Here is a 27,864-nt window from a genome sequence, read left to right as displayed (position 1 = left end):
CTGTTTGACACCAGTGCTGACTGGTCTCTGGAGTGTCATTAAAGGCCCACATTTCAGCAGGAACCCTGGGCTAAAATAATAGAGTTCCATGGATCTAACTCATTAAGCCCCATGTATAGGACAAACATAGTCAAGGTAGTTTCTCCATTGCCAATGGTGGCATCTTCCACTACACCAGAGCTGTGTCCCAAATGGCACCCTATTTCCTATGAAGTGCATTACATTTTACCAGGGCCCATAGGTCAAAGTATTGCACTACATAGGGAATAGTGTTGCCATTTGGGACACAGCCCAGGATTCGGTAGGAATCAACCCTTTTAATTGGTGGATTTATAGGAAGTGTAGACTGTAGATCCAATCCAATTTCATCCAGGAAGTGGAGAGAGGGTATTAGGATCCCTACAGACCACTACTGACGGCCAGAGTATTTTACAGCAGGGTTTCTCAAACTCAGTCCTGGAAATCCTGTTGGTTTGTGTTTGAATTCTTGGCAGAGAGAAAGGCATGTTCGCTCACTGTTTGATTTAAACTTTTCTGGGGGGAACAGGAAACAGTGAACAAACATCCCTTTATTTCTTTGCCCAGCCTGATACATTTGTATCCAGCTCTGGTGCTTTTTGGGGTGTGCCAACACAGTACTGTACTTTTCTTTAAATAAATAATGAGTGTGAATTCTCACCATGCCAATGCATTTCTTCAGGATGCTCCAGATGCTGACATCATTCCTGGAGAACATGGGCGCTGGTAAAGACGTTCTGTGGGATAGAACAGAAACGGTCAAATCTAAATGTACTACTCTCACTGGATCAGACACAGTCCTCGTTTGTATTCTCCTGACCCTGTGTCTTAGCCTGGTCCCAGATCTGTTTGTGCTGTCTTACCAACTACTTACTATAGTCAAATCCTATGGTCATTGTCACGCCAAACAGCACAAACAGATTTGGGACCAGGCTAGGAGACAGTGTCAGGAGAATACAAACAAGGACGATGGCGACAGAGTAATTGATGAGGGGTTTAAGCCAGAGTCTCTTACAGTGGCATACTTCCACGAGGCCTAGATGTAGCTACTGTATAGATAAGTCACAAGCTCTTCCTCCTACATTTTAGCAACACTCCAGGCTATCACATTTATCAGATAGTGGTACAGTATCTTGTTGGTGAGGTGTGGCTCCACTTTTTAAGTATGTGTATTTGCATTTAAGCTTGTGTCCCTGGTTTTATGTGATGTTCTCGAGTTTGTTCATGGAGAACCATGTTTAGTATATACAACTACGGTCTTTAACATTGTGTCTTCAGGACTTTTGGCATGTTTCTAAAATAAAATTGGTCACCATTTAGTTATGCAAACAGCTGTATTACATTAACCTTACCTGGAATATCAGCGAGGGCTTGACGTACTATTTGGAAACTGAGTTGCCTCGTCTTGCCTTGCCATTAGGAAACAGAGTTACCTGACACCCGACAGCTAACGAGCTAACTGTAGCTTCTGCGGTCAAGCCTCCTGCAATAACCATGATTAAATGGGAGAGTGTGTGTGTGTTCCTGTGTGTGTATGTATGAATTAGTGGTGCACGGGTCAGCTGTTTGTTCACCCGCACGCAATTGCTAATAACCCATCTGCAATGGCTCGGCCTTGGGGTGCAGGATTTCTTTTTTGCCTCATTTAGATATGTTTCTGCTAATAATTTCCGACATATTTGTAGTCTATTTGTTAGTCAACTTGTCTAAAATTAGATACATGCAGCTTCTCTTATGTCATTATATGTTGCCATAGAAGACTAAATAAGCCCTTGCTTATGAGAATAATGTAATCTATTTGACATCAGTAAAGATTTCTGTCATGTCCACTTCTTTCGCAGAGCAAATACGTTTAGGGACAGGGGAGAAGATGCAATTACTCTCCCCCCCAAAATGTATATTTTCTGTGCAAAATAAGAACGCTTAGAAAACAAGCCAACATTTTTCTGATAAGATTTCAGTTCAACTTGGATGCATATTTTAGGAGGCTGAAATACTATCTGCTTTTATGATACTAAAAAAAATAGCACCTCTACAAACAATCCCTAACTGCGCATTCGCATTCTCTCAAGATGCTGAAAGAAATCCCATTTTTCCGAGTCAAAATGTATATTTGATGTAAAATCTTACTGCAAGAAATGCTTAATTCTGCAGAAATAATATTAAGACTATGTGAGAGGTTATAGACCTACAGTGAGTGTCCAGATTTCAGTTTCCATTTAACCCATCTGAACTGTATGCTACAGTTTCCTTGACGTGCTATAGGCCTATTTGAAGACCACGTCGTGTGGCTGTCAAATTGTTCTAGCACCTCATAATCATCACACACACAACATAGCCAGCACTGCTATCATCCTCTTTTACCACTCCACCAAATCTTTCCCAAACATTACTTTTCCGGCCATCCTTTATTTTCAACTCTCCATTTCACAGCTTTTTATTTTATTGAATTAAATTCCGACATTGTCCTTTTTGCCTCAGTCGATCAATGTTAACTTTCACTGCCGTTCCCAAAAGCGTTTGGTGTTGTCACGGTCGTCCTCCTCCATGAGGAGTATTTAATAAAAGAAAGCACTGAACACTGAATACAAACTATACTATACAGTGCCAGACAGGCAGGAGACTCCGGCAGCGCCGGACAGACAGGAACACCTGTAGGGAGGAGACAGAGAGACAGCCTGGTGCGTGGGGCTGCCACAGGACCCACCAGGCTGGGGAGACCTCCAGGAGGCTTGGTGTTGGGAGGAGGCACCTGAAGGACCGGGCTGTGGGGGAGCACTGGAGCTCTGGTGCGCAGCCTTGGCACCACTCCCCCAGGCTGGATCACTACTCTAGCCCGGACCCTCCAGAGTGCAGGTACAGGTTGAACCGGGCTGTGGGTAAGCACGGGAGATCTAGTGCCTACTACGCGCACCTCTCCCTTAGGCTCCACTCCCACATTTGCCCGGCACGAGCGGAGCGCAGGCATAGGACGCACTGCACCCTCCCAGCCCCCGGAGACACAGTACGCAGAGCCGGCGCAGGATACCCTGGACCAAAACTGTGTACCGGCGACCAGACACGCTGAGCAGGAACCATAGGCCCTGGCTCGATGCCCACACTCGCTTGGCACTTTTGGGGGGGCTGCCCTATAGCGCACCGGGCTATGGGCACGTACTGGTGACACCGTGCGCTTAACCGCATAACACGGTACCTGACCAGTAACGCGCTGCTTATAATAAGCACGAGGAGTGAGCTCAGGTCTGCTACCTGGCTTAGCCCCACACCTCGTGCGCCTCCCCCAAATTTTGGGGGTTGCCTCTCGTACCTGCCTCCAGCTCTGCTTTGGGGTGGCGATATTCCCCAGCCTGTGCCCAGGGTCCCTCTCCGTTCAGTATCTCCTCCCATGTCCAGGAGTCCTGTGATGCCGGCCGCTGTTGTTGCTGCTGCTGTCGTCGCTGTCTTTTACCACGCCGCTTGGTCCTTGGTTGGTGGGTGATTCTGTCACGGTCGTCCTCCTCTTCATCTGAAGAGGAGAGGCGAGAAGGATCGGAGGACCAAAATGCGGCGTGGTATGTGTTCATGATGAGTATTTAATAAAATAAAGCACTGAACACTGAATACAAACTATACAAAAACAATAAACAAATAACGACCGTGAAGCTATAAATGAGACCTGTGCTGACACAAGCAACTAACATAGACAATCACCCACAAACAAACAGTGAAACCCAGGTTACCTAAGTATGATTCTCAATCAGAGACAACTAATGACACCCGCCTCTGATTGAGAACCATACTAGGCCGAAACATACAAATCCCCAAATCATAGAAAAACAAACAGACTGTCCACCCCAACTCACACCCTGACCATACTAAATAAATACAAAACAAAGGTCAGAACGTGACAGGTGTGTAGGCTATTAGTATGCCAGATAGCCTCAAAATAATGAAAGAAAAACCTCAATGTTGCCTATAGATGCACAAGAATGATACATTTATGGATTTTTTAATGTATTGTTTTCTGTTTATTCAACACGACCGCCACACATCGGCCCTTCATCCACACTATATTTCATGACCTAAACCCACCTGCCCCGGGCTGCTGGTTATGAGTCAACCCGAGCATCACTAGTGTGTGTGTATGTATGATTCAGACTGCGTGTTTGCTCAGAGAGGAGCAGAGAAGCAGCTACATACAATGAATACTGACGCTCCAACTAAACAGACGCAACAGGCAATTGAGAGGAGGGAGAGGAGGAGAGAGGGAGATTGAGGAGAGGTGGAAAGAGGAGGGCCATAGGGATACATCTTAACACTCTCTCTTATCAATAGCGGAATGAGCAGGCCAGTGGAGCGTGGCGGAGTAGTACTTCTGTCGGCTACACAACACAGCATAACATATTAGGCTGAATGAACTGACTCCTCCTGTAACTACGTACACCCAGTCTAAAGCGGCATTCCCTTCATATTCAGCTATGTTTTACATTTCCTGTCGAATCAAATCAAGCCTAAATATGCCTTTTCGCATAATCAAAGATTTATCGTACGCTTGTGGGCCACAGAAGATCACAGAAGTGATTACAAATTGAGGTATCAAATTAAAAACTAGGTCTCCTTAACATACTACAGCATGGTAGAACATTTTTCTTCATCTACTCAAAATACACAATAATGATAACGCAAAAAACGGTTATTTAAAAAAAAGAAGATCTGAGCAAAAATAAATAAATAAATAAATATCCCATTTAAATAATTATTCAGACCCTTTACTCAGTACTTTGTTGAAGCACCTTTTGCAGAGCTTACAGCCTCGAGTCTTCATGGGTATGACGCACAAGCTTGGCACACCTGTATTTAGGGATTTTTTTCCCATTCTTCTCTGCAGATCCTCTCAAGCTCTGTCAGAATGGATTGGGAGCGTCACTGCACAGCTATTTTTAGGTCTCTCCAGAGATGTTCGACCGGGTTCATGTCCGGGCTCTGGCTGGGATTCAAAAAGGAGTTCTTCAGGGTTCAATTTTGGGTCCATTATTGTTTACTTCGCATATTAATGACATAGGAAACACTGTTAATACATGTAACATTCATCTCTATGCAGTTCTGTATTCCTGTTCCACCTCAGTGCAGCAGGCCATTCGTGAACTTCAGCATGACTTTGATTCAATTCAGAAATCACTTACAGATCTTAAATTAGTGTTAAATACAATTAAAACCAAGCTGATGCTGTTCTCTAGGTCACAAAATGTTGACCCTGAGGACCTGCATATTTGTGCTATTAATGGAGCCCAAATTGAGCTTCTTTCTCAGTATAAGTACCTGGGTGTCTGGATTGATGACAAGTTATTCTTTGTAACGCATATAAAAAAATCTGACGAAGAAGCTAAGATCCAAGATTGTTTTTTATATCGAAATAAAATCGTGCCTTAGTATTAAAAATAGGAGAAAGATTGTTCGAACAAAGCTTCTCCCTGTATTGGATTTTGGTGATATTGTTGACATGAATGCGGCAAACTGTTTTAAAACCCTTGCACGCAGTCTACCATTCAGCAATAAATTTTATCACCGGGGACAATTTTAGGACTCATCATTGTAGTCTGTATAAAATGTGGGATGGACCTCTATGTCTGTAAGAAGAAAGCTGCATTCTCTTTTATTTATTTATCAAGCAATCTTACAGAAACTCCCTCTATATGTAAAATCATTAATTCAGTTACCAATCCCGTTCACAGGAATGGATAACACTAGAGATCCCTCTAGTCTCCACAGATTTGGGAAAATCTGCTTTTTGCTTTTATTCCCCTAATTTGTGGAACAATCTGCAAAGATGTGCAGTTAGATGTGCTGGTGTTTCTCAGGTCGTTTAAATTATTGATTGGGGACCTCTATGTAGTTGAATGTGATTGCTTTTATTAAATGTCTATTAATATATAAAATATATATATATATATATTTTGTATTGTTTTATACACGTGTACTTTGTTTTAATATTCTGTTTTTCTTGTAATGTGTACAGGGCTGGTAAAAGAGATTTTAATCTCAATGTGACTCCCTGTTTCAATAAAAGTTAAATAAAAACAAGACTAGTCAGTGAATACCAAGCAAAGCGCATCCCAATTAGCATTAACCCATCATAATGCAACAAAATACTTATTGCCAAAATGTCTATGAACCAAACTTATATTCCAGACGAGCCCCCACTTGTTACGAACCGGCTCTTAGCCTGTAACAAAGAGGGTGACAAAGCAGATATAAAGAAATAACAAAAAAGTAACCAATATACAAGTCACAATAGTGTGTGTCGTCAGTAGTGTAAGTGAGTGGATGCGTGCATAGATGGTGATAAAGAGGGGTGTTGAGTGGTGCCAAAAACAAAGAAACAAACAAAGAAAGAAGCCCCAAAATGCCACAGTAAAAAACGATAGTGTGTCTGCGTGGAGAGTCTCCTTGATGAATGGGGGAAAGGTGTGTTAATCCCTGGAACACACCCAAGCCCAGGTGTGTCCAATTTTGCTGATGACCCTAACAGCTCCGCCCACCAACGTCTTATTAAGGAAACAAGAAAATAATTCATCACAGGGGGAGGGTCGTCACAGGTATGATGCTACAAGCTTGGCACACCTGTATTTGGGGAGTTTCTCCAATTATTCTCCGAGGATCCTCTCAAGCTCTGTCAGGTTGGATGGGGAGTGTTGCTGCACAGCTATTTTCAGGTCACACCAGAGATGTTCGATCAGGTTCAAGTCTGTGCTCTGGCTGGGCCACTCAAGGACATTCAGAGATTTGTCCCAAGCCAGTCCTGCATTGTCTTGGCTGTGTGCTTAGGGTCGTTGTCCTGTTGGAAGGTGAACCTTCGCCCCAGTCTGAGGTCCTGAGTGCTCTGGAGCAGGGTTTCATCAAGGATCTCTCTGTACTTTGCTTCGTTCATCTTTCCCTCAAACCTGACTAGTCTCCCAGTCCCCGTCACTTAACAACATCCCCACAGCATGATGATATCACCACCATGCTTCACCGTAGGCATGGTGCCAGGTTTACTCCAGACGTGATGCTTGGCATTCAGACCAAAGAGTTCAATCTTGGTTTCATCAGACCAGAGAATCTTGTTTCTCATGGTTTGAGAGTCTTTCAGGTGCCTTTTGGCAAACTCCAAGCAGGCTGTGATGTCCCTTTTACTGAGAAGTGCTTCTGTCTGGCCACTCTACCATAAAGGCCTGATTGGTGGAGTGCTGCAGAGATGGTTGTCCATCTGGAAGGGTCTCCCATCTCCACAGATGAACTCTGGAGCTCTGTCAGCGTGACCATTAGATCCTTGGTCATCTCCCTGACCAAGGCCCCCGATTGCTCAGTTTGGCCAGGCGGCCAGCTCTAGGTAGAGTCTTGGTGGTTCCAAACTTCTTCCGTTTAAGAATGATGGAGGCCACTGTGTTCTTGGGACCTTCAATGCTGCAGACATGTTTTGGTACCCTTCCCCAGATCAGTGCCTCGACACAATCCTGTTGTCTCTGAGCTCTGCGGACAATTTATTCCACCGCATGGCTTGGTTTTTGCTCTGACATGCACAGTCAACTGTTGGACCTTATATAGACAGGTGTGTGCCTTTCCAAATCATGTACAATCAATTGAATTTACCACAGGTGATCTCCAACCAAGTTGTAGAAACATCTCACGGATGATCAATGGAAACAGGATGCACCTGAGCTCAATTTCGAGTCTCATAGCAAAGGGTCTGAATACCTATGTAAATAAGTCATATTTTTTAAATTATTTAATACATTTGCAATAAATGCAAAAAATCAGTTTTCACTCTGTCATTATGGAGTATTGTGAGTAGGATGATGAGGGAAAAAAATATTTATTCATTTTTGAATAAGGCTGTAATGCTACAAAATGTGGAAAAAGTCAAGAGGTCAGAATACTTTCGGAATGTACTGTATCCACACACAGCCAGAGACACAAACAAGGGTCTGACAGGATTTATAATGTATAAACAAGCTTCTCATCAATCTCTTTCAATACACATAAAGGTGCATGCACACACACACACACACACACACACACACACACACACACACACACACACACACACACACACACACACACACACACACACACACACACACACACACACACACACACACACACACACACACACCTTTCCTTACGGTCTTTGTTTCTCTAAGCTGGCAAGTACTTGCAAGTAAATTATTCACTGTTCAATTGTTGGATTAAGAAAAAGGGCATGCCACCGTCCTCATCCACGTAAAGAAAGTAGGTTGGCCAATATTCGAAAAGCTTCCTGCTCTGACCCAGTGTACGAAGCACTAATAAGCCACTAGTCTGCTGAATCCGAATGACATAACTGTGGATGGAAAAACAAGAGAAACCTGTCTATGGGGCTTGGGTGCTCAAACAAAAAACACTGGAACAGAAAGACAGACAGACTGGGGTATCACATTACATACTATACTATAGAGCTGCTGGCTGCTGACAGTCTATTCTGAGCACCGCAACAGTCATCAAAGACTTCTGCTAAGTGATCAAATATTATACATTATAATGCCATTATTGACATCAGCAGTAACAACATTGTGACTGGTGAGTCTTTCCTACAAAGTAACTTCCTACAAAATGTCACACGTGATAAAAACACACGTTTGAACTAAAAATAATGGAATTGAGCCAAACACGGATACTATCCTTGCTATTACACACACTGGAGAAGAAAGGAGACAAGAAAACCAAGCTGGAAACCACGTGGGAAACAAGCCGTTACATCACATTAAGTAGAGCGTGATCCTACCTGTGCTTCTTTACTCCATTGCACTGGGCCTTCTGGTTACCATGGTTACCCTCCCCGGACATTCCGCTGGCGGTGGCCGTTCCCTGAGGGTGGTACGGCAATGGAGGCTGCTGCTGAACAGAGGAGGCTCTCTCCCCTCTTCCTCTTCCTCCTCTTCAATCGAGTGTCTGACCACAAACAGGAAGTCGTTCAGAGAGAGAGAACGCTTGTTCCCGTAATCTGCAGGAGTGGGATGCCAGTGGCCAGAGAGACAGAGGGGGTCATGTCACCTTTGAGCTCAGTCCATGGTAAGCTTAGCTGAAACCTAGTCCAAAAACTCTATTCTTAGACCTGCAACCTGCCTGCACACTCCTCCACCCAGTAGTGACTGACTGAACTGTCTCTTCCTCCTCCTCTCCCTCCCTGGAGCCTGCGAAACCCCACCTGTGGGATAGTGTTCCAATGAGAAGCCACATAAATGCTCTGCTTCCTCCGGGTGCTGTGTCTGCTGTGGTTAATACAGTACTCTGGCTCCGCCTCTAACCTAGACTTCACTCTACTGCTACTAGGGACAACACAGCTATTAACACCCAGTAAAAGGGGGAGGGGAAACAGAATTTCTAAACAATGAGGAGGAGCTGAGATACTGGGGTTAGGGAGCTGGCATGACAAACTAAATATTCAAGAACTTGGCAATACAAATGCATTTTTTTTGTCATGCCAATAAAGCATTTAAATTCAAAAATTGAGCTTGCATGATCAGTTATGGGAACAACAAAGCTTCAAATCTCTCGTTATAGAGTAATGCTATTTATAAACGTGGGTCATGTGGCTTAATCCAAAACTAAAGTTCAATCAAAGAAATTGACAAAATGCGTTGATGTATCTTTATTATTTAAACAAACAAGATACAGGTCTCATAATGCTCCATAACATGCCGGTCAATCTTTATCATCTCATTATAGATGCAGTAAGCATGGTATATTTATAAGAAGAGAGAGAGAGAGCTCTGACCAGTAGATAACTGTGGATGGATGAATAATGCAACAATCCTAGAGTAACAGGGATCACTCTAAAAGGCACAAACTATATAGCACAGCAGCACACTCCTATTGTAGCCTGTATACAATATCAACCACTATACTGCAAGGCACTAGGGCAGAGATCAACTAAATTCAGCCTTGGGACGATTTTTTTCTTGAGTGGTTGTTCAGGGGCCTGGAACATAATTACAAATAATTTGTAAACAGCAAATTGGCCGAAAGTAGCCAAACAGATCATAGCTGAATAAAACAATTTGAAACCTTGATAACATTTGTATTCAATCACACATTTCTCTAGAAAATGAATATGATGTCAGTTCGGTTGTCATCTGAGACATTATGACTGATGACAGGAAGACCTACACATATATAGTTATCAGATTCACATGCAATTGTTGTGCAATTCAAATGTTTAAATATACAATGATTTGTGAAAAGATGAAATGTAATTTTAGCTTCCAAATGAGAGATTTGGGTTTTCATAAGGTTAGGGCTCTGCTCAATCAGTGGCCCGCCCCTGTGAAGAGACATGGGTTATAAATTATGAAACACACCCTTCTCCATCCACTATATAAGCCCTTGACAAAAATGTAACCTTCTGTTCAGGGTGCATTAGGATGACAGTCCGATGTCAGAAGGATTCAGATAATAACTACAGAACGAAGCCAAACTCAGCGTGAGCTTTGGTTGCGAATGGTATGAACTTTGAACTCTTATTCGCTACAGAAGTGATACCTCCTAGCCGTTGAGTTAGCAGCGGCCGCTGTAAACCCGGGCTAGGAAATGACGGACAGAGTATCCCATCTACCACATAACGACGACAACATATACCGTTCACCACCAGAGACACTCTTCAAAGGACAAAGGACTCTGTTGGGCAACACGGCCTTCCATCTACCACCAACCTATTGAAGCACAGCTCAGAGTAAATATTTATTACATTTCCCTTTTCCAAATGGGCGGTAATTTAGAATGCATAAGATTCTGTATTTGCGATAGAGTAGCTGCCTATGGCCCGATAGAGACATCGCTTCTCCGTTTGCTCTTCAGTCTTCCAGCTCTTTCACTCAAACCCAGCCCCCTTTTCTTTATGTAACCAGCCGCAATATCTGTTCCGTCCGCTAGGGACGTTTTCCTTTATGACATAAGTTGTAATCAAGGTATGATTCATTCTGTGTATTTGTAATTCTGTGTGATTAGTTAGGTATTTAGTAAATAAATAATTAAACCCAATTTTGTATTGCTGATTAAACTTGTTAGCGAGGGTTCGTGAAGATAACCAAGAATTTACAACTTTCAGATGAGACTGAAATAAGGTGATGATTAATATTGACTGCTATTGATGTCAAAAATTACTAGGTCTTTATAAGAGTTTATTCGGAAGATAAGTGCTCTATAAATATTATTTTGTGGTGCCCCGACTTTCTAGTTAATTACATTTACATGATTAGCTCAATCAGGTAATATTAATTACAGAGAAAGGATTTTATAGAATAGCATGTCATATCACTTAATCCGGCATAGCCAAAGACACGACAACTGTAAGTGAGTGGATGTGTGCATAGATGGTGATAATGAGGGGTGTTAAGAGGTGCCAAAACAAACAAACACAAAGCCGCAAAATGCCATAACAAAAAGCAGTGTCTGTGTGGACAGAGTCTCCTTGATGTATGGGGGAAAGGGGTATTTATCCCCGGGACACCCGAGCCCAGGTGTGTCCCATTTTGCTGATGACCCTAACACCGACATCTTATTAAGGAAAACAAGAGCAGAGGGAAAGAATTCGTCAGACTGAGTGGGAGGGTCGTCACACGTATGACGCTGCATGCTTGGCACACCTGTATTTTGAGAGTTTTTTCCCATTCTGTCAGGTTGGATGGGGAGCGTTGCTGCACATCTATTTTCAGGTCTCTCCAGAGATGTTCGATCGGGTTCAAGTCCGGGCTCTGGCTGGGCCACTCAAGGACATTCAGAGACTTGTCCCGAAGCCCCTCCTGCTTTGTCTTAGCTGTGTGCTTGGTGTCATTGTCCTGTTGGACCCCAGAACACCACACCAACAAAACCCCCAAAAATATATATATTCACCAGGGCAGAATGTTTGTATTTAAGCTGCCCCACTGCCCCAACCAACCACGTCCTCCCCAGACCTCAGAAACCTTTGCTGACAGGAAGCAACCTTGAAGAGGAAATACATAAAATGAGGACAGCAGGGAACCGATGACAGGACAACAATACACAAAATAAAAAGTGTCCGGTCACGTGAACGACATGCATACGTCACAACACTCAGGAACAATGCACATGAGAAAACGTGTCCACCAGTATCTGCATAAACCTCTTCGTCATCCAGATAAACAGCACACCCCGACCAGACCTGAGACAACCTTATTCATAAGGCACTGTAAAGTGGCAGGTGCTGTTAAGCAGGCTGAAACTCATAACCGGTACAGAGTGGAGGGTGTAATAAAGGCAGATATTTTGCATGCCCCACGCATCAATGACACCTGTCAATAGCCCATTAACAGCTCAAACTTGCTCACAAACTTCACTGCTCCGACCTGATCAACACAGTCCTCCATCCAAAGGAAGAGGAAATTAATCTGGCTTAGTGACACGGTTTACCTTACGGTAGTCCGTACAAAATCTGTTTGTCCCATCTGGTTTACTGACCAAGATACACAAAGGCCAGCTATAGAAAGAAGGCTCTGAAATATCACTCTCCAGCATGTACCTGACCTCAGCATCCAGACAACTCAGTTTCTCTGAACAAACTCTATAGAACAGCTGACGAATGGGGTCAGCTTCCACTTCGTCAATATTGTGTTTTATTAAAAGGAGAACCAACAAATGGCAGCAGAGCAAGAACCTGGTCACCTGGACTAAAGTGACGAGGCTCAGCTCGCCGATAAAATATTTATTTTATTTTCCCCTGTGAAGTTGACAGCTTTTCTTCAGCATCTCACCAGCGCCGTACAGGCGTAGCTGGAAATCACAGACATAAGATAATAGGGACTGAGGTGGCTTGGGAGACTTCCAGTCATTCTGGAGCACTGCTAGAAACCCATGCACACTATGTCCGAACACTAGGTAATTTGGACTGAAACCTGTGCTCTCCTGTGAAACCTACCTGGTGGCTAACAGTAACCACGGCAATCCCTCCTCCCAATCCTTATCTCTGTACAATAAGCTCTCAACAAAGACTTAAGTGATTGATGGAACCGTTTCAGGGCTCCTTGACTCTGTGCACGATAAGTGCTAGCAAAATTGTGTTTAAAATGTTGTTAGAGAACCAAACCGATTAGAGGTGAAATTAGAACCCTGGTCACTCTGAATAACCTTAGGGATTCCAAACAGCGAGAAACTGAGTCAAAGCTTTTAGCACTGACTTAGTCGTGATAGACCGGAGAGGTCTGAGTCTGACACATCACAGTGAACAGGTAACTACTACCATTCTTAGAGTGATTCTTAGAGTGAGGCTGACTACGGGAATAGGAAACAGCGGTACCAGCGTAATAGCTTGATTAGGTTCACCCATTAATTGACAGGTGTGACAGGTTTTGATGAACGCAGAAACACCAGTGTCTCCATGGGCGAGGCCCAAATCTCTTCAAACGCCCTCACTCAGTCCAAATACAGGGTTCTGCAAAGCCACTTTTGTGAGTCAAAACATATTCGTCTGCCAAAAACCACAGCTTCAGAGAGTCTTCAATCGTTAATGTACGTGGCTATCCATTCAGGGATTGGGTCCTTAAATTGCGCTAGCATAGTCAGATCACACAGCCCCTGGAAAGTGCGATTATGAGAGGCGGAACACCAGCGATTAAACTGTGAAGATAACTCTCGCACAAACTCAACATGAGTCTGTTTATCAGCCCTTTTAAAGTTTTAAATTGTTGGCGGTAAGCCTCAGGATCCAATGCGTAAATTCTGAAACACAGCCATTTTAACCTTAGCATGACTGACACTGTTGGAGCTGAATATGCTTCCTGCGCTTTACCAGTCAACACACACTGCAACATTAAAGAGCAATCAGAATCAGGCCAATTCCTAGCTTCAGCAACGTGCTCAAACAAAGTCTCAGGGTCTTTCTCATACAATTTTGTCAACAGTCGTAAGTTTACAACAATATCAAATGTGTCTGGGGCCCGACCGAGAGAGGAGCGACCCCTAGGTAAATCAGGGTCATCTTCCCTAAACAAACTCTCCCACTCTCTTTCTTGTTGCAGCTTGATTTTAGCGTGCTCCAATTCCTGTTTAAATTCCAATTTTCTTTTAATGCTTAACACGATCATGCTTTAGCGTAAAACAATATGCAATCATGCTCTAACTAACAGAAGCAGTTCTTTCTGCGGTTCAAAAGAAAGACGACTAGGGCTAAACGGGGAGATAGCTGGGGAGGTGGTGAGTCCTTAGCAGAGGCTGTCCCAGTGGTAACTACGCGTATAACCCTCTCCATCAGATTGACCTTCAATATTTTTTAGACATTTATCACCAATTTCAACCTGGTAGTGTTCAGCGATCTTAAACAGCTGTTCTTTACTACATAATTCTAACAGTTCCTTTGATGGAACGCAAATGAACTCATCTACATTAGATGCCATAGTCACAAGTAACTGCAAAATAAAATCTCGCTCTTCCCCTCTGCTGAGCATACTAGACCTGACCACAACAAGAGAAGCGCCAATCACACTGGGCACCACAGGAGAGAGAGATGAGAGAAGAAGCTTCCCCGAATCCTACAATAACTCAACACCCTAGTCTTTGTGTGGATTTGCGGTGGGTAATTACGCACTAGGAGCCCGCTGGCACAGAAACCCCCACCCCCAGCACACTGGCGGTTCCCCCCAGCCACGAATGTGCCCCCCGAGACAACTGCTCCGTCCACAGACACCACACAAAAATAGCAAACAAAGTAACCTTGCCCAATGTAGTCCAAAGTGGAACATGTCGTTAAGCCGAAAAGGGGAAAAGAAAGGCTATAGCGCCGAGTAGCAAATACACAGCAGATTGTACTCACCTCCTCGCACCGTTGTCCCAACAGCGAGTAGTTTCCAGCCTGGGCAGGGGCCTGGAAACTAACCAATGTTCCTCTCTCCAATGCAGCACACAACCACCTCATGGGTGATCAACGCTGCAGGAATTGTATATACTTTGCCCTGTTCCAGGATGGGGTCGAATGCCCTGACTTTCAGTGCAACAATTTCCTGCTCATGGAGGGCTACAGAGAGGACGTCGATACTGATTTGCACAGGCTACTGAGAAAGCCAAGACTTGCAATTTTGAATGGAGTCGGCTGTTCCTTTGTTGCTGAATCGCGGGATAATCCTCTCCTGAACCTGGGTGGCCAGACAGGGAGACAAGTCGCCGCTGATAGTGGAAGTTGAGGTTGGTGTCCTCCACTTTGAGCCCTCTGCAGTGAAGCGATTCATGAATGAGCTGCCAACATTGAATAGCTTAGCTGCTCTGGAGCCTGATGTCCCAGCTCTATCTTCTCATGGAGCGTCGGAGGTTACTTCTGTATCGGACAACTTTGTAGTGGCATCGCCGGCGACTAAGGTGGTTTCTGCTTCACCGGGGTCTACGGTGGGCTCTGCTATTCCTCACATTTGTTTATGTCTGTGTGTGTGTGTGTGTGTGTGTGTGGTGGGGGGTGGGTGTGTGTGTTTGGGCTAGGGTTGGGCTGAGGGTTCCGGCCCTACATGGAAAACTACCATCAACCATTAGTACGGGAAGCTCCATGGTTAGATTGGTGGAAGTCCAGAAATACCTGTACATTTTGTACACTAATGGTTTGTACACCTGTACACTTCAGATTCAATTCACAAATCACTTACATATCTTAAATTAGTGTTAAATACAAGTAAAACCAAGCTGATGCTGTTCTCTAGGTCACATAATGTTGACCCTGACGACCTGCATATTTGTGCTATAAATGGAGCCCAAATTGAGCTTCTTTCTCAGTATAAGTACCTCGGTGTCAGGATTGATTACAAGTTGTCCTTCATAACGCATATAAAAAATCTGACTAAGAAGCTAAGATCCAAGATTGTTTTTGTTATATCGAAATAAAATTATGCCTTAGTATTAAAAATAGGAGAAAGATTGTTTGAACAAAGCTTCTCCCTGTATTGGATTTTGGGGATATTGTTGACAAGAAAGCGGCAACCTGTTTTAAAACCCTTGCACGCAGTCTACCATTCAGCAATACATTTTATCACCAGGGACAATTTTAGGACTCATCATTGTAGTCTGTATAAAATGTGGGATGGACCTCTATGTCTGTAAGAAGAAAGCTGCATTCTCTTTTATTTATTTATCAAGCAATCTTACAGAAACTCCCTCTATATGTAACATCATTAATTCAGTTACCAATCCCGTTCACAGGAATGGATAACACTAGAGATCCCTCCAGTCTCCACAGATTTGGGAAAATCTGTTTTTATGCCCCTAATTTGCAGAACAAAGTTCACTGCAGTTAGATGTGCTGCAGTTAGATGTGCTGGTGCTTCTCAGGCAGTTTAAATGATTGATTGAGGACCTCCGTGTAGTTGAATGTGATTGCTTCTATTAAAATGTCTATTTATTATTTTTCATTTTCTTGTTGTATTGTTTTAATATTCTGTTTTTCTTGTAATGTGTACAGGGCTCCGGTAAAAGAGATTTTAAATCTCAATGTGACTCCCTGTTTAAATAAAAGTTCAATTAAAAACAAGACTAGTCAGTGAATACCAACCAAATTAGCATTAACCCATCATAATGCAACAAAATACTTATTGCCAAAATGTCTATGAACCAAACTTATATTCCAGACGAGCCCCCACTTGTTACGAACCGGCTCTTAGCCCGTAACAAAGACGGTGACAACGCAGATATAAAGAAATAACAATAATATAATATATAAGAAATAACAATAATGTATAAGTAACCAATATGCAAGTCACAATAGTGTGTGGCGTCAGTAGTGTAAGTGAGTGGATGCGTGCATAGATGGTGATAACGAGGGGTGTTGAGTGGTGCCAAAAACAAACAAAGAAACAAACAAAGAAGCCCCAAAATGCCACAATAAAAAACAACAGTGTGCCTGCGTGGAGAGTCTCCTTGATGTATGGGGGAAAGGTGTGTTAATCCCTGGGACACACCTGATTGCTGATGACCCTAACAGCGCCGCCCACCGACGTCATTAAGGAAAACAAGAAAAGAATTTGTCACAGTGGGAGGGTCGTCACAGGTATGACGCTACAAGCTTGGCACAGCTGTAGTTTTTCTCATTCTTCTTTGAAGATCCTCTCAAGCTCTGTCAGGTTGGATGGGGAGTGTTGCTGCACAGCTATTTTCAGGTCACTCCAGAGATGTTCGATCGTGTTCAAGTCTGTGCTCTGGCTGGGCCACTCAAGGACATACAGAGATTGTTAGAACACTTGGGAGGTGCATGGTGATGCGGTATGGAGCTCAATTTGACCTCCGCAACCCTCCGGAGCCTCGGAATCGCATTTTCGAAATAAGCATAAATGGGCTTTTAGCTTAAATGTCTCCTGCAACAGCTTGCTATTACTATGATCTAAGTTGCTAGAAATGTGTATGTCCCATGTATGAGAGACCTTAGAATGATTAGGTTACATGTCTCTTGTATGTTTTTTTATACAATACGTGCAACATTTAATTTATGTTTAAATGTCATCCACCCATTTACGTCATATTACATATTACTATGAATCTTGTATGTGTATTTGTTGCCATATGTATTACTTACAAGTTCCAGGTAGAACATAAGAATCTTGTTAAATTCTTCTATGTCTTTTCAATAAGGGATAATATTTCAGCCTTAAGAAGAAGCAACAGCTAGCTGACTCAGCCTTGGGATTCATTAGCAGAGGCCATTTTGAGGTTGTTACTTCTCTGTGACACTAGTTCTAAGGGCAATTATTTGAGCCCAACATGGAGACAATTAGCCAGTGTAGCAGGTTGGGTAACCAGCTGTGTAATGCATCACTGGGATTGGTCATTAGACAGGAAGACATGGAGGGAGGCTGGGGTGGCTGAGGTCCCCTAGGGGCCTTCTGGGGCAATGGACCAAGCTGTGGGCGCTTGAGGATGTGAGGTGAATTATGTTCCGAGACACATACTCTAAAGTTGCTCTTAACTTCAACTTGCTCTTTGTGTGATGTGCTCATGTGATAGAACTGCCTATGGTCATGAGAAATCCATATACAATTGAGGTTTTATGATATTGCATAATCAAAGATGGTGAAAAAGTGTGTTTACGAGAACCATCTGAAGGATAGGCTACCCATTGCTATGGCAGTCAGCATAAAAATCATACAACACAATTATTAACTCTCTGCCAAAGAATACTGCCAACCAGTTACAGTATAAAGGACAAAACAAAGAGTGAAATCTCCCTCATCCCCAGAGCCGACTGTCTGCAGGAGAAATATGTGTTGCTGGAGCCTAAAGGTGTCTGTGCTGCTGATAAAAATAAACAATGTGTCTATATAGGATCCAGCCTATTCTTCAACACAGAAACAACTCCACAGGGGAAGTGCTTTTCACTTCTGACAAGAGTGGGGACGAGCTATGGTTAGGGAACCAGATAGTTTCAATGAACAATTCAGACAGAAGGACAACTCAGCTTTATAGTTAATTGCTGCAGAGCCACGATAGTCAACCCATTATTTATTCAAACCCACTCACCACTTACACTGCTGCTATATTGATTAATATTACCATTAATATGCATCCTTTTTATCCATTTACATATACAGTACCCCCTGCACATTGTAATTATGGTACTGGTACTTTTTCTTTTCGTACTTCGTGTGTTTTCTTACTTTATATTCGTACTTTACATTATTTCCTCTCACCTTGATATAGAATATTGAGAACTGCATTGTTGGGAAAGAGCTTGTAAATAAGCATTTCACTGTACTGTTTTACACCTGCTGTATCGTGTGCAAAGAAACGTTGAAACTATAAACTGGCTGTGTACTCCAGAAGCGTTAATAGATCGTTTTGTATAGAGGTGTTTACAGAGGTCTTTCAGAAATTATCTGAGTCAACAACAGTTAGAGGTCAAAGAAAAACAGGATAGCCTGCAATTAAAAATCTGAATACTCTGAATGAAAATATCAGATGTTGGAGAACATATACTGCCCATATTCCCTATATAGTGTACTTCTAGTGCTCTACCCATTAGGCTTTGGTCAAAAGTAGCGCACTATATAGGGAATAGGACGATGTTTAGGATGCATCAAGTGTTTAATGAAGACCCATTGGATTTGACTGACCTGACAGGGCATCATAGCAGTCATCCTCTGTGAGTGTGTATAGTGTGGCTTTACAAAGGGACTGCTGGTCTACTTCCTGGTGCTCTGTAACTAACGTCTGGAGAGCCTCTGACAGTAGCTTGTTCTTCTCTACTTCCTGTTCCAACTTCACACACACACACACACACACACACACACACACACACACACACGTTGGCACTTTAGACAAGACATGGCACAGAAAGCCATAACAGACACTATCCCACACAACATTAATTTGACATTTGTTTTAATAGATCTGATAAACAGTGAGATGTGTTTGTGTGGTATTGATCACTCCCTCTGTAGAGTTTGTAGTTGAAGCTGCTCCTGACGGGTAGGCAGGTCATTGTTATAAACCACGTCCTACAGATCCAGTTTCCTCCACTCGGAACCAAACACCCCCATCTCAGAGAGCAATGTGGGCCAGGATCAAGTGTCTTTCCTGGGCAACCTGAGCTCGGTTGCTGGCCATTCCCCCCTGTCTGATGCTGCTGTTATGGATCCTCCACTAACAGGACAGTAGTAAAAGGCACTATGACAAAACAAAACTCTTACCAAGCATAAGTCAGAACCTGGGCTTTGACCACTCAAGAGAGCTGGAAAGAAAGTCAACCTACTTCGAGTTACAGTTTCTCCTTTGATGCATTTCCAGAGAAAATAAGTACTATGGTAAATAAATAAATACTTGATCTAAAATACTTTCCCTACTGATCTGAGGGGAGAAGTTGATTGAATTCCATGAGTAAAAAAAGCACAGTAACTGAAGACAAAAACAAAGTGAGTCAAGTCTCCACAGAGTGAAAAGATGCCAAAGTCACCATGGGAATGGATGACAGGCAAACAGCCTCAGCTGTCTCCATCAGAAACTGGAGCCAGTAAACCAGGCTGTAAATCTGAGATAGCAGCCACCATCTTCAATTAAAGTTATGAAAAGAAACTATCCTGCCTGAAGGACTGTTTCACATTACACTGTGCACATAGCCTACACACAATCATGTACACACACACAGAGGGGCAGTTTCTAATAATAGGTGATGCTTCCTTTATTACAACCTATTGTGGCTGTCTGACATTCACCTTGGTGCGTTACTGTATGACTTATTCTGGTACAATGCACACATTGTTGAGCTTGTTGTCATCACAGTCAAAAGGGCATGTGGACAAACAATACCACAACCTCGGCAAAACACTAACGTAAAACTCATACTGTAATCAGTGGTGTTTAATAACCACTAGGTCATAGCTACCTGAGAGGTAGGGGGACAAACAGTGAGAGGGTACTTGTTATCAATTCTATATGATGACGTAAAAGGATTAGTGAATATTATATATCATGGCTCTTGAACATAACCAGGAGGTAAAATAACCACTTTAAACCCAGAGGCCAGATGGCAATTCCAAGAGAGAATACAGAGGACGATAAACAAAAACCCTTCAGTACCAGAAGAGCCCCTGGAGAGTGCACTGACTCTGATAGAATGTTGAAGTCCTCAGATTGTTTCTTAAAATGTCAGGACACTTACATAGGTAGATGGTAAATTGAAAACTCAAAGTAGTTGCCTTGTAAGTTCACAATAGTAGGTGCTGATTCATACAAAAACATTCTCCATCCCTTCTAACCCAGACGATAGATCAGACAATTATCGTAATATACTGTCTGTATATTATAATTGTCTGTCTGTTCTCTATAGCTCTAATTGGAGTCTAGCCCAATGTTAATCACCCCAGCCTGCTCCAGTGCTGCAGCTGAGGTCAGAGAGATGAGGAAGACTCCTGTGAATCAATATGCTAATACAGGTTGGGCTGAGCTGCTTCAAAAAGAGCTATATTTGTGATCAATACATGATCAGAATGGCAGGTGGGATGCAAAAAAAAGGTGAATTTATCACAACAGTTGGGGTCATTACTTTCCATCCATCCTTTGATGGAACAACACATCAAACAAGTTAAAAGGCCAGGTTAACATGTTTTATATACAATACCTGAAACCACATCAAAATTGAATCCTGAATTCAACACAACAGGATTCATTTTTGTCAAACCCATTCCTTGTGTAAGACTTACAAAAAGTCTAGTTTGAATGTAGAATGGCTGAGTCCTGATTTTTCATCCTTCTCCCAAATGGGAGTGGGTAAGTCCACACTTTGGGGGTGGAGAATTGGGACTCACTTTCTGAAGGGTGGAACATCAATTTCTTTTAAGAAATGCGGGTGAATTATATCCATCCTATAAATAGATGCCTTTGACATTCTGCTGAATAGATGCCTTTGATTCTGCTGTCTGGCACCATAGTGTCAGAAACAGTCCATTTCGTCTCCCCGCCCATACAAGTTACAGTGCAGTAGGCCTGTCAACACATTCACATCAGCTAAAAAGACATCCTCTAGAGATCTCAATGGAGGTTAGGGAGAGTTGGTACTGTAGCGAGAAGGAGAACAAAACCAGATGCTGTCAGGGTTAGTTCCAGTCTGTATGCTCTGGAAGGGGATTTGCTTAGATATACCATAAATAATGGAAAATATCAGATACAAGGACATTTCAGTTAGGAATCTATTGACCATGGCCAGTTGTTTAATGCTGAAAGATGATTTATCCCCCACATCTACCCCTCTCCATTTTCAACTTAGATCAAGGAATATCAACAGTAGAACATTCGAGATTTAAATCTAGGACATAAATTATGAGAAACTGCCATTTTGATTAGCATAACATATGCTGACTTTTAATTCCACCAGATGAAACATCCTTACAAATAGTATATTCTCACTCTGTCTGTGAAATAAGCACTTGTAAACACTAAATTCACTCTACTCAGAACAGGGTAGTCTTGCTCATCTATGTAGCTACAGAAACTAATTGAGCTCACGTTGCAGCAGGAGCCCGAGCCAAGGCTCACAAGACCATCTGAAGCGGTAGCTTGGCTTTGGAGAACCATCCGGGAATACTTTGTTGTGTAACGTGCCCCAGTGCTTTCTTTCTCTCTTACCCTCCTCTCCTCCCCCTATCCCATCCCTCCAGCCTCTCGCCTCAGCACACACAGCGCTATTTTAAGCTCCGCTGAGGCTCTGTGGCTGTATTGTACTCTTTTGAAAGCCTCAGAGAATCACAGCTCCCAGTGTCGCTGCCCAGGACCCTGAAGCTGCAAGCTTTAACTTTGTTTCCACGCTAGAGAGGAAAGAGATTCTGGGGCAAACGGGTCCTATTGAATACTAGATACACTACTGTACAGTGTTGACATGGGGTTCTTTGGCACTAAGCGGTTTTGTCTCTTCACTACCCTCCCAATTGTGCATTTAACTAAACATATTTACATAATGGAGTAGAATTAAACAAACATGGAAACAACCACGAAAGGTCCTGGGGCCTGTTTAGTAGAGTGCAATGTCACTGAACATTCTAAACCAAGTCATCTCTATTTATTATACAGTTGAAGTCGGAAGTTTACATACACCATAGCCAAATACATTTAAACTCAGTTTCACAATTCCTGACATTTAATCCTAATAAAAATTCCCTGTCTTAGGTCAGTTAGGATCACCACTTTATTTTAAGAATGTGAAATGTCAGAATAATAGTAGAGAGAGTGATTTATTTCAGCTTTTATTTCTTTCATCACATTCCCAGTGGGTCAGAAGTTTACATACACTCAATTAGTATTTGGTAGCATTGCCTTCAATGGTTGAACGTGGGTCAAACGTTTCGGGTAGCCCTCCACAAGCTTCCCACGATAAGTTGGGTGAATTTTGGCCCATTCCTCCTGACAGAGCTGATGTAACGGAGTCAGGTTTGTAGGCCTCCTTGCTCGCACACACTTTTTCAGTTCTGCCCACAAATGTTCTATGAGATTGAGATCAGGGCTTTGTGATGGCCACTCCACTACCTTGACTTTGTTGTCCTTAAGCCATTTCGCCACAACTTTGGAAGTATGCTTGGGGTCATTGTCCATTTGGAAGAACCATTTGCGACCAAGCTTTAACTTCCTGACTGATGTCTTGAGGTGTTGCTTCAATATATCCACGTAAATTTCCTGCCTCATAATGACACCTTTTTTGTGAAGTGCACCAGTCCCTCCTGCAGCAAAGCAACCCCCACAACATGAGGCTGCCACTCCCATGCTTCACGGTTGGGATGGTGTCCTTTGTCTTGCCACCGTCCCCCTTTTCCTCCAAACATAATGATGGTCATTATTTCCAAACAGTTCTATTTTTGTTTCATCACTTCAGAGGACATTTCTCCAAAAAGTACAATCTTTGTCCGCATGTGCAGTTGCACAGTCTGGCTTTTCTATGGTGTTTTTGGAGCAGTGGCTTCTTCCTTGTTGAGCGGCCTTTCAGGTTATGTCGATATAGGACTTGTTTTACTCTGGAAAAAGATACTTTTGTACCCGTTTCCTCCAGCATCTTCAAGGTCCTTTGCTGTTGTTCTGGGATTGATTTGCACTTTTTGGACCAAAGTACGTTCATCTCTAGATGACAGAACGCGTCTCCTTCCTGAGCAGTATGATGGTTGCGTGGTCCCACAGTGTTTATACTTGCGTAATATTGTTTGTACAGATGAACGTGGTACCTTAAGACATTTGGAAATTGCTCCCAAGGATGAACCAGACTTGTGGAGGTTTACATTTTTTTTCTGAGGTCTTGGCTGATTTCTTTTGATTTTCCCATAATGTCAAGCAAAGAGGCACTTAATTTGAAGGTAGGCCTTGAAATACATCCACAGGTACACCTCCAATTGACTCAAATGATGTCAATTAGCCTATCAGAAGCTTCTAAAGCCATGACATAATTTTCTGGAATTTTCCAAGCTGTTTAAAGGCACAGTCAACTTAGTGTATGTTAACCTTCTGACCCACTGGAATTGTGATACAGTGAATTATAAGTGAAATAATCTGTCTGTAAACAATTGTTGGAAAAAAATACTTGTGTCATGCAAAAAGTACATACAATACAGTCACTACAGTGATATCAAGTCTATATTGGAAAACAAAGCAGGAAAAACAAAGACAAACGAGACATCCACAATTCAAATGCCAATCACACGCTCTCGCTCTGGAACTGCATCTAAACCACCAAATGACTCACATCTTCATATCACACATCTGTGAGAACTAAAAGCTGCCCATAACACAACAACAATCACAACAAACCCAACAACATGTGGCTCAATGTTAACTTTGGATCTTGGATCATAATGTTTATTTTGTCAGGAAAATCTTCTGGCCATACCATTTCAACATGACATGGGGTCAGGAGTTTTTCCAGATCAGTTAAGCAGTCCGGAAACCCGCCCGGCTCCACCAGTATTACATGACTGTGGCCCTGAGTTTTCCTTGGTCAGATACAGTCAGGAAACACTTAGGGCACTATTAATCACCCTCTGAGGGTCTCAGGTGGAGTTGGGATATGCAAAAAAACACATTTCCAATTCAGACATGCATATAATACACACTTGTAGATGTGTGAAATAGGACAAATATAAGCTCCAATCAAATTATTATCATCATCATCAACAGGCAAAGAATGGCTATTTAGGCGGCAGCTGCAACAGTAGAAACAGTGGTAGTTAGAGCTGTGCCGTGGTAGGAACAGAGGGTTGGAGATAAATGGATTAGTGTTAATACTGTCCAGCTCTCCCTCCTGGACACTCTGCTAGGTGTCTTAATCCCATTAGTCTGATCCCACACATCCAACTCAGAGATGGAGCAGACACACATCGTTGTGCTTGTTCAGACATCTCGGTGATCCGTTGTCCAAGCAACCAATCCCGTTTCGAATGTCTGGCCAGTGAGCCTTGTTTATGACACTCACTTTGCATCGCTTACTATGGATGGAATATTCTAGAACGCTGCTAGATATTCTGACCGCTATCAGACAGCACTAGCCCAGGACCAGCAAGCAGAAGGCAATGTATCTGACCACTGTGGGGTTATTTGAATGCCAGCTCAAAACGGTCATTTTTAAATCAGAAAACCTTTTCCAGACATACACTACATGGCCAAATGCTTGTCGAACAGCTCATTCCAAAATCATGGGCATTAATATGGAGTTGGTCCCCCCTTTGCTACTATACCACCGCCTCCACTCTTCTGGGAAGGCTTTCCACGAGCTGTTGGAACATTGCTGCGGGTACTTGCTTCCATTCAGCCACAAGACCATTCGTGAGGTCGGGCACTAATGTTGGCCAATTAGACCTGTACGCAGCCAGATTTCCAATTCATCCCAAAGGTGTTTGAGGGGGTTGAGATCAGGGCTCTGTGCAGGCCAGTCAAAGTCTTCCACACTGATCTTGACAAACAATTTCTGTATGGACCTTGCTTTGTGCATGGGGACATTGGCATGCTGAAACAGGAAAGGGCCTTCCCCAAACTTGGAAGCACAGAATCATCTAAAATGTTATTGTATGCTGTAGTGCTAAGATTTTCCTTCACTGGAACTAAGGGACTTAGCCCAAACCATAAAAAAACAGCAGAGACCATTATTCCTCATCCACCAAACTTTACAGTTGGCAATATGCATTGGGGCAGGTAGCGTTCTCCTGGAATCCGCCAAACCCAGATTCGTCCGTCATACTGCCAGATGCTGACGCGTGATTCATCCCGCTAGAGAGCATGTCTCCACTGCTCCAGAGTCCAATGGCCGCGAGCTTTACACCACTCCAGCCGACACTTGGCATTGCGCATGGTGATTGTAGGCTTGTGTGTGGCTGGTCTGCTATAGAAACCCATTTCATGAAGCTCTCGACGAATAGGTCTTGTGCTGACGTTGTTCCAGAGGCAGTTTGGTAGTGAGTGTTGCAACAGAGGACAGACGCACTATGCGCTTCAGCACTTGGCGGTCCAATTCTGTGAGCTTGTGTGGCCTACAACTTCGCGGCTGAGCCATATTTGCTCCTAGATGTTTCCACTTCACAATAACAGCACTTACAGTTGACCAGGGATGCTCTAGCAGGGCACTAATGTGAAACATGGACTTGTTGGAAAGGTGGCATGTAGTGTATATTTCTTACCATGAAGCTGCTGAAATACTGGCTGATTATTGCAGTCATATCATCAGTGACTTACTACATTCAAACCAGGACTTCAGCCTTGCACTTTCTGTATTGCAGAGGGACTTTATTGTCATACAACCTTCCCTCTGGAAATGTCATAGCACCAGATGTTGAAGTCCAAGTTCACTAAACACAGCAGCACTGTGAGCACAGCTTGTCCTTACTGTATGTAAAAGGTATTGCTAAGTCCTCTACAAATTCACAACTCTGTCAATTTTTTATCAAAACAAACAGTTTCAGCTCTTCATCAGGTACCTCTTATAATGCTCTAACAATATGACAGAGTACACTGCAATAAAACCCAATGTCATAAAATGCATATTACCAGATAAAAGTTGTAAATGCACTGAACACTATGCAAAACCCTCTTCATGCACACTTCACCATCAGAGCAGTCAAAATGACTTGTTCTGAATGTAAAATGCCTGTTTTTAATGACCTACGTACATTGCAAAAGAGACCCTACCCTGGTATAAATGGTGAATCCCTGTTTAAATAAAAGGTTAAATAAATACATTTAAGAAACACTCACTTGAACAACCTTCAAGTACTTAGCCTCAGAATGAAACAAGCACAGTTTATAAAGAGCAGCCTAATGCAAATAGAGCCATAGTAGTTCAGAAGACAATGAAAAACAAAGGGAGGATGTTCGTCTGTACCTGAGTGGATAGAGGGTGCTGCTGTCACTTTTCCTCCTCCTGTCCTCGGGATGCTCTGCTGGGTGGTAGAATTGTGCCTGCCTCTGTGAACGTACGTATGTGTGTGCGAGTGTGAAAGCATGTGTCTCTGCTTGAGTGTTAATATGCACGTGCAACAGTTCCGTCTCCAAATACCTAGCGTTTCCCTTAAGCAAGAGCGTGTGTGTGTGCCTGCACTGATCTGCAAGCAGAGTGCAGAGCTCAGCATAAAAGCGGATCTTGCTCGGCTGTGTCCTTGCAACAGGCTCGCTAGTGATTACTACTCTGTTCTACTGATGTCCCAAGGGCACGGCCGCGAGGACAGGTGCGCACACACACAAACAAACCCTCCCTTCTACACATACACAGCCCCTCAGTTTACTACCCCTCTCTTGTCACACAGCTACTGGCCAGTCACATCAGGGGGAGGGGCTTCTATAACCCATTCACCATGAATGCATGAGCCAATAAGAACATAGCCCACTTGTAAACAATTGTGTAAGCATCAATACGACTGAATGGGCCTGGGCTAGCTTAGCTTGTGTTCACACAAGCAGTGCTAACTGAAACCAACTGTCACTTTTCTGGAGTAGAATATTAAAAATAAGGTAACAATGGAACTGTGATTGGCTAGCCCTGAAAAAGTTGGAATCTGTGTTGGTTTGAGTTCCGGTCTGGGTGTGTTTGTGTAGACTAGTGGTTTCAACCTGTGGTCCACTGTGCAGATGGTCTGCAAAATGTTTTAGTGTTTATTTATTTTAGATCAAGAGCTTTTGATAGTGATTTGGTGGTCTCCAGAATGGAAATATTTGGGATCCGCTGGTGTTGACTTCATCTGACCTGGAGGGAGTCTGTGAGGTCGCCAAGATCTATCTTCATCCCCCTCCTCATCTGTCTGCTCCTGGGTAGTGACAGCTGCTGTTGGCCACATGCTCCTCCAGGGCATCCAAGCATCTCTGTACACATGTACATACAAGCACAAATAAAAACACTCCACAGAACTAGGCCTATGTGTT

At 43.1% G+C, this 27,864-nt stretch overlaps 1 pseudogene; it reads right to left on the bottom strand.

Moving 5' to 3' along the window:
- LOC135513177 (oxysterol-binding protein-related protein 1-like) overlaps positions 1–27,314 on the bottom strand; it is a 40,601-nt pseudogene extending 13,287 nt beyond the window's left edge.
- Positions 27,315–27,864: the final 550 nt, after the last annotated feature.

Source organism: Oncorhynchus masou, chromosome 3 (genome assembly GCF_036934945.1).
Source record: "Oncorhynchus masou masou isolate Uvic2021 chromosome 3, UVic_Omas_1.1, whole genome shotgun sequence".
Taxonomy (NCBI): Eukaryota; Metazoa; Chordata; class Actinopteri; order Salmoniformes; family Salmonidae; genus Oncorhynchus; species Oncorhynchus masou.
The sequence above is the reverse complement of the archived record's forward strand: the minus strand, read 5'-3'. Positions and strand labels throughout refer to the sequence as shown.